The sequence below is a fragment of the Vombatus ursinus genome, unplaced genomic scaffold (genome assembly GCF_900497805.2).
Source record: "Vombatus ursinus unplaced genomic scaffold, bare-nosed wombat genome assembly UNPS02014832.1, whole genome shotgun sequence".
Lineage (NCBI taxonomy): Eukaryota > Metazoa > Chordata > Mammalia > Diprotodontia > Vombatidae > Vombatus > Vombatus ursinus.
In genome coordinates, this window is record NW_020954610.1 from 34285104 (window position 1) to 34292450 (window position 7347).

The following is a 7347-nucleotide window of genomic DNA, read 5'->3' on the forward strand; positions in this document are numbered from 1 at the left end:
CAGATGAGCTATTGGTTAATTTAACTTTAAAAAAGAAGAAAACCAAATATCCAATATCAAAAATGAAAAGGGTGAAATTACCAAAAATGAAGAAGAAATTAAAACAATCATTAGAAAATGTTTTGTCTAATTATATGCCAATAAATCTGACAATCTGAGTGAAATCGCGAAATACTTATGAAAATCCAAATTACCTAGATTAACAGATCAGGAAACAGAATACTTAAATAACCCCATCTTAGAAAAAGAAATTGAACGAAACATTAATGAATTCCCTTAGAAAAAAGTCCTGGGGAGTTGTGAGTATCTCTCCTGTGGTGCGACCTCTCCGGCCATGTGCTGCCCCTCGTCCCGCCGCCATCATGCTCCAAAAAATTAAGGAAATAAAAGACTGCCTGCTGACAGCCAGGTGAAAAAATGCCAAATCTGTCAAGATCAAGAAAAACAAGGACAATGTGAAATTTAAGGTTCGCTGCAGCAGATACCTGTACACACTAGTCATCACAGACAAAGAGAAGGCAGAGAAACTTAAACAGTCTGGCCTCCTGGTTTGGCTGTGAAGGAGCTGAAGTGAAGGAATCATTCAGTGTTCTACCTGTATTAAAATGTAGGGAAAAAAAGAAAAAAAAGTCCCAGGGCCTGATGGGTTCATGAGTGAATTCTGCCAAACATTTAAAGAAAAATTAATTCCAATATTATATAAACTATTTGAAAAAAAAATAGGCAACAGAGTCTTACCAAACTCCTTTTGTGACACAAATATGGTACTGATACCTAAACCAAGAAGAGCTAAAACAGAGAAATAAAATTATATACTAATTTCCCTAATAAATATTGATGCAAAATTTTTGAACAAAATACTAGCAAAGTGACTACAGCAATATATTACAAGGATTATAAACTATGACCAGGTGGGATTTATGCCAAGAATTCAGGTTTGGTTCAATATTAGGAACACTATCAGTATAATTGGCCATATAATAACAAAACCAACATAAATCATATGATTATCATGTGATTATGATTGTGTGAGTCTAATTGTGGCTTCACCATATTTCATTATCTCAATAAATGCTGAAAAAGCTTTTGACAAATTGCAGCACCCATTCCTATTAAGAACACTAGAGAGCATAGGAATAAGAGTAGCATTCCTTAAAATGATAAGCAGTATCTATCTAAAACCAAAAACAAGCATTATCTGTAATCAGGATAAGCTAGAAGCTTTTTGAATAAGATCAGGAGTGAAGCAAGGATGCCCATTATCACCACTATTATTCAATATAGTACTAGAAATGTTAGCTATAGCAATAAGAGAAAAAAAAGAAACTGAAGGAATTAGAGTAGGCAATGAGGAAACAAAACTATCACTCTTTTCAGATAATATGATGATATACATAGAGAACCCTAGAGAATCAACTAAAAATTATTTAAAATAAATAACAACTTTAGTAAAGTTGCAGGACATATGATAAACCCACATAAATCATCAGCATTTCTTTATATGACTTAATAAAGCCCAGAAGCAAGAGATAGAAAGATTTAAAATAACTGCAAACAATATAAAATACTTAGGAGTCTACCTGCTAAGACCAACCCAGGAACTATATGAACACAATTATGAAACACTTTTCACATAAATAAAGTCAGATCTAAGCACCTGAAAACATATCAATTGCTAATAGGTAGGCCAAACAAAAATAATAAAAATAACAATTCTGCCTAAACTAATTTACTTATTCAGTGCCATACCAATCAAACTACCAAAAAAATTATAGCAATAGAAAAAATAACAACAAAATTCATCTGGAAGAACCAAAGTTCAAGAATATTAAGGGAATTAATGAAAAAAGGAAGATGGCATAGCAATACAAGATCTCAAAGACATTATAAAGCAGTAATCATCAAAACTATCTGGTGTTGACTAAGAAATAGTGGTAGATCAGGTATAAATTATATAGAATAGGTATAGATTAGGTATAGGAGACACAGTAGCCAATGACTATAGTAACCTAGTGTTTGATAAACCCAAAGACCCCAGCCTTTAGGATAAAACTCTCTGTTTGACAAAAACTGCTTGGAAAACTGGAAAACAATAGGACATAAACTAGCTATAGATCAACATCTCACACAGTATACCAAGATAAGGTCAAAATGGGTGCGTTATTTAGACATAAAAGGTGACACCATAAGCAGATTAGCAAGGAATAGTCTACCTGTCAGATCTATGGAGAGGGGAAGAATTCTTGACCAAAGAAGAGATAGAGAGCAATTACAAAATGTAAAATAGATAATTTTGATTATGTTAAATTAAACAACTTTTGTACAAACAAAACCAATGCAATGAAGAGTAGAAGGAAAGCAGAAAGCTGGGAAACAATCTTTACAGCAAGTGTCTCTGATTAAGCCTTCATTTTTCAAATATATAGAGAACCAAGTCTAATTTACAAGAATACAAGCCATTTCCCAATTGATAAATGATCAAAGGATACGAACAGGCAGTTTTCAGATGAAGAAATCAGAGCTTTCTATAGGCACATGAAGAAGTGCTCTAAACACTTTTGATTAAAGAAAAACAAATTAAAACAACTCTGAGATACCACCTCACTCCTATCAGATTGGCTAATATTACAAGAAAGTAAAATGATAAATGTTGGAGATGTGGAAAAATTAGGACACTGATGTACTGTTGGTGGAGTTGTGCACTGATCCAACCATTCTGGAGAGCAATTTGGAACTATGCCCAAAGAGGTATAAAACTGTGCATACCTTTTGATCCAGCCACACCACTTCTAGGTCTATATCTCAAAGAGATCATTAAAAAGGGGAAAGGACCTCTATGTGCAAAAAATATTTATAGTAGCATTTTTCATGGTGGCAAAATATTGTAAATTGAAGGAATGCTCATCAATTGGGAAATAGCTGAACAGGCTATGGTATATGAATGTCATGGAATATTATTGTGCAATAAGAAATGATGTACAGATAGATTTAAGAAAAACCTGGAAAGACTTATACAAACTGATGCAAAGTGAAATGAGCATAACCAGGAATACATTGTACACAGTATCAGCCACAGTAATGATTGAGCTCTTCTCAGCAACACAATGATCCCAGACAAGCACAAAGGACTCACAAAAGAAAATGCTATTCATATCTAGATAATGAACTGATGGATTTTATTCTTTCTCATGTTTTTTTTTTCTTTTAATCTGTTTCTTCTTTCACAGCTGTGACTAATATGGAAATATTTTTACATAATAGCATATGTATAAACTACATCAAATTGCCTACTATTTTAAGAAGAATGTAGGATAGGGAAGGGAGGGAGAAAAAATTGGATCTCAAAGCCTTGTAAAAATGAATGCTAAAAATTGTTCTTCACATGTAACTGGGGAAAAAATAAAATACTATTAAACTCAAAGTTGTTTTGATTTGGTTTTCTCTAATGAATAATAATTGAGAGCATTTTTCATATGACTATAGATAGCTTTGGTTTCTTCAACTGAAAATTGTTCATAACTTCTGATCATTTCTCAATTAGAGATTAACTAGTATCCTTCTGAATTTGACTCAATTGTCTATATATTTGAGAAATGAAGTCTTTATCAGAGAAATTTGCTGCAATTTTTTCAGTTATGATTTCTAGCTGTGTATTTCCCTCCATCCTATGTTCCCCTATTTATCTTTTTCACCTTTTTGGGGGTTTTTTTTTTGTGCTATCATCCCATTATATCAACATTTAGTCATGTTTTCTGTCTATGTGTATTCCTTCTAACTGTCTTAATAATGATAAAGTGCTTAGAAGTCATAAGTATCATTTTCCCATATAGGAATGTAAATAGTTTTATTTTATTGGATTTCTTATGATTTCTCTTTCCTATTTACCTTTTTATGATTCTCTTAAATCTTAGGTTTGAAAGTCAACTTTGCTCAGGTCTGGTCTTTACACCAGGAATGCTTAGAACTCCTATATTTCATGAAATGTCCATTTTTCTCTAGAAGGATTACACTCAGTTTTACTGAGTAAGTGATTCTTGGTTGTAATCCTAGTTCCTTTGCCCTCCAGAATATCACATTCCAAGACTTTTGTTCCTTTAATGTAGATGCTGCTAAATTTTGTATTATCCTCACTATGACTCCATATTTGAATTATTTCTTTTTAGCTCCTTGCAGTATTTTTTCCTTGACCTGAAAGCTCTGGAATTTGGCTATAATATTCCTGGGAGTTTTCATTTTGGGATCTCTTTTGGGATGTGATCAATAGATTCTTTCATTTCTATTTTCCTTGATAATTTTTTGAAATATGATGGCTAGGTTTTTTTGATCCTGGCTTTCAGGTAGTTCAATGATTCTTAAATTTTCTCTCCTGGTTCTCTTTTCTAGGTTAGTTCTTTTTCAATGAGATATTTCATATTTTCTTCTATTTTTTCATTCTTTTGATTTTTGTTTTATTGTTTCTTGTTGTCTCATGACATCATTAGCTTCCACTTGCCCAATTCTAGTTTTTTAAAGAATTAATTTCTTCAATGAGCATTTGTACCTTCTATTCCATTTAGCCAATTCTGCTTTTTAAGGAGTTATTTTTCTTCAATGTATTTTTGTACCTCTTTTTCAATTTGACCAATTCTGCTTTTCAAGGAGTTTTCTTTGGTAGATTTCTGTGCCTCTTTTACCAATTAACCAATTCTGTTTTTAATATGTTATTTTCTTCAGTACTTTTGTACCCCCCTTAACAAAGCTGTTGACTACTTTTTCATGATTTTCTTGCGTCAATACCACTTCTTTTTCCAATTTTTCCTCAGTCTCTCTTGATTTTTAAAATCCTTCTTGACTTGTTATAAGAATTCTTTTTGGGGGCAGCTAGGTGGTGCAGTGGATAGAACACTGGCTTTGGATTCAGGAGGACCTGAGTTCAAATTCAGCCTCAGACACATAACACTTACTAGCTGTATGACCCTGGGTAAGTCACTTAACCCCATTGCCTAGCCAAAAACAAAAGAAAAAAAAAAGAATTCTTTTTGGGCCAGAGACTAATTCACATTTTTTCTTTGAGGCTTGGATATAGCTATTTTGACTTCATGGTCTTCTTCTGAGTTTATATTTTGCTCTTCTCTGTCACCATAGTAACTTTCTATGATCAACTTCTTTTCTTATTTGCTCATTTTTCCAGCTTATGTCTTGATTTTTAACTTTATGTTAAAGTTAAGCTCTGCTCCTACAGTGGAGGAGACACTGTCCCAAGCTTCAGGTTTTTTTTTTTTTTTTTGTGCTACTGTTTTTCAGAGCTAGTTCTGGTGGCCTACAAATTTTCACTTCTTCCAAAGTGGTATGATCTAAGGAGAGGTATGGTCACTGCTCTCCTGACCTGTGCTCTGGTCTGTGAGCAATCATAAATGTTTTTTTTCTGCCCTGGAACTCTGATCAGGGTCCCCATTCCTGCTGGTCCTTCTTTTTACCCTGGGACAGTGACCCAGAATTGGGAATGGACAATGTAATGGAGTACTACACTCAGTGCCAACAAATGGTCCACAACATTCTTCTTCTTACCAGCTGTCCAATCCCCTTATCATCTGTGGGCTGAGAGCTTGAGAAGCCACAGCGACCGATTCATAACCCTCACGACTTGCTGCTGACTTAATCAGGTACAGCCTGTGCTGGAATGTGTTCTACTTTCACCCCAGAGAAAAGCCTTTCCTGCCAACCTTCTAAGTTGTCTTCAGCTGGAAAATTGTTTCACACTGTCCTTTTATTGGTTCTGGTGTGTTGTGTTTGTTGGTTACCCTTACTAGGTAAAGACCAGGGCACAGACCAGTGCACAGAGACATAGAGCACTGACCATACCTCTATCTGGATCACAGTACTTTAGAAAAATCTTTTCTTGAACAACAACAACAACAACAACTTACAGACATTCCTCCATACTGAACCAATTGGGAAAACAGCAATATAAAAAAGGCCTAAAGGGGCAGCTAGGTAGCATAGTGGAGGGGCAACTAGGTGGTGCAGTGGATAGAGCACTAGCCCTGGCTCTGGAGTCAGGAAGACCTGAGTTCAAATCTGGCCTCAGACACATAACACTCACTAGCTGTGTGACCCTAGGCAAGTCACTTGACCCCAATTGCTGCACACACACACAAAAAAGGCCTAAAGCTTGGGATAGTGCATCTCCACTCCCAGGTAAGTGGAAAGCAATTTTAACAAAAAATTCAAAGTGAAAGAAATAGTCTGAGAAAATGAGAAAACAACAATAAACAAATAAAAGAACCACATAAGACAACAACATGAAAACACCCACAAGCAGAGCATCAAAAAAATGCACATTGGACACAAGCACAATGAGAAATCCTGGAACAGTTAATGAAAGAGATAAAAGAAAAGAGATAGCGAAAAATTAGGAATCTAAATGAGAGTGATTTGAGAAAATTTTAGAAAGAGAACAGCTTGGTAAAAGAAGCAGAAACAAATTATACTGAAGAAAATAACACCTCAAAGAACAGAATTGTCCAAATTGAAACAGAATTACAAAAGCTTGCTGAAGAAAATAATTCCTTCAAAATTAAAATTGGGGAAGTGGAAACTAATGACTCTATGAGAAGAAAAGGAACAATAGAACAGTCAAAAGAATGAAAAAAAATAGAAGAAAATGTGAAACATCTCATCAGAAAACAACTTACCTGGATGATAGATTAAGGAAAGATGATTTAAGAAATATTGAAACACCTGAAAACCATCATCAAAAAAAAAAGCCTAGACATTGTATTTCAAGAAATTATAAAGTAAAACTCCTTGACATCTTAGAACTAGACAGTAAAATGGAAATTGAATGAATTCACCTATCTCCTCCTGAAAGAAATCCCAAAATGAAAACTCTGAGAAATGTTATAGCCAAATTCCAGAGCTCCCAGGTTAAAGAGAAAATAATTCAAGCATTCAGAAAGAAACTGTGGCTCTATAGTCAGGATTATGCAAAATTTAGCAGCTTCCATGTTAAAGGATTGGGAGTCTTAGAATATGATATTCCAGAAGGCAAAGGGGCTCAGATTGTAATAAAAAAAACAACCAATCGAGCAAAACTGAATATAATACTTAAGAGGGAAGGATGAATATTTAATGAAATAGAGAACTTTTAAACATTCCTGATGAAAAGATCAGAGCTGAATAGAAAAATTTGCTTTAAAATACAAGGCTCAAGAGAAGCATAAAAAGGTAAACAGGAAAAAAAAAGCATAAGAGATTCAATAAGGTTAAACTGTTTAAATTTGTACATAGGGAATATGATACTCGTAGACAGACAGTATGACCTAATAATGATAAATTTCTTATGCTTGTAGACAGACAGCATAGATG

At 34.1% G+C, this 7347-nt stretch overlaps 1 pseudogene; it reads left to right on the plus strand.

Moving 5' to 3' along the window:
• The first annotated feature begins 362 nt into the window (after positions 1-362).
• On the plus strand, positions 363-574 carry LOC114025608 (annotated as a pseudogene).
• Positions 575-7347: the final 6773 nt, after the last annotated feature.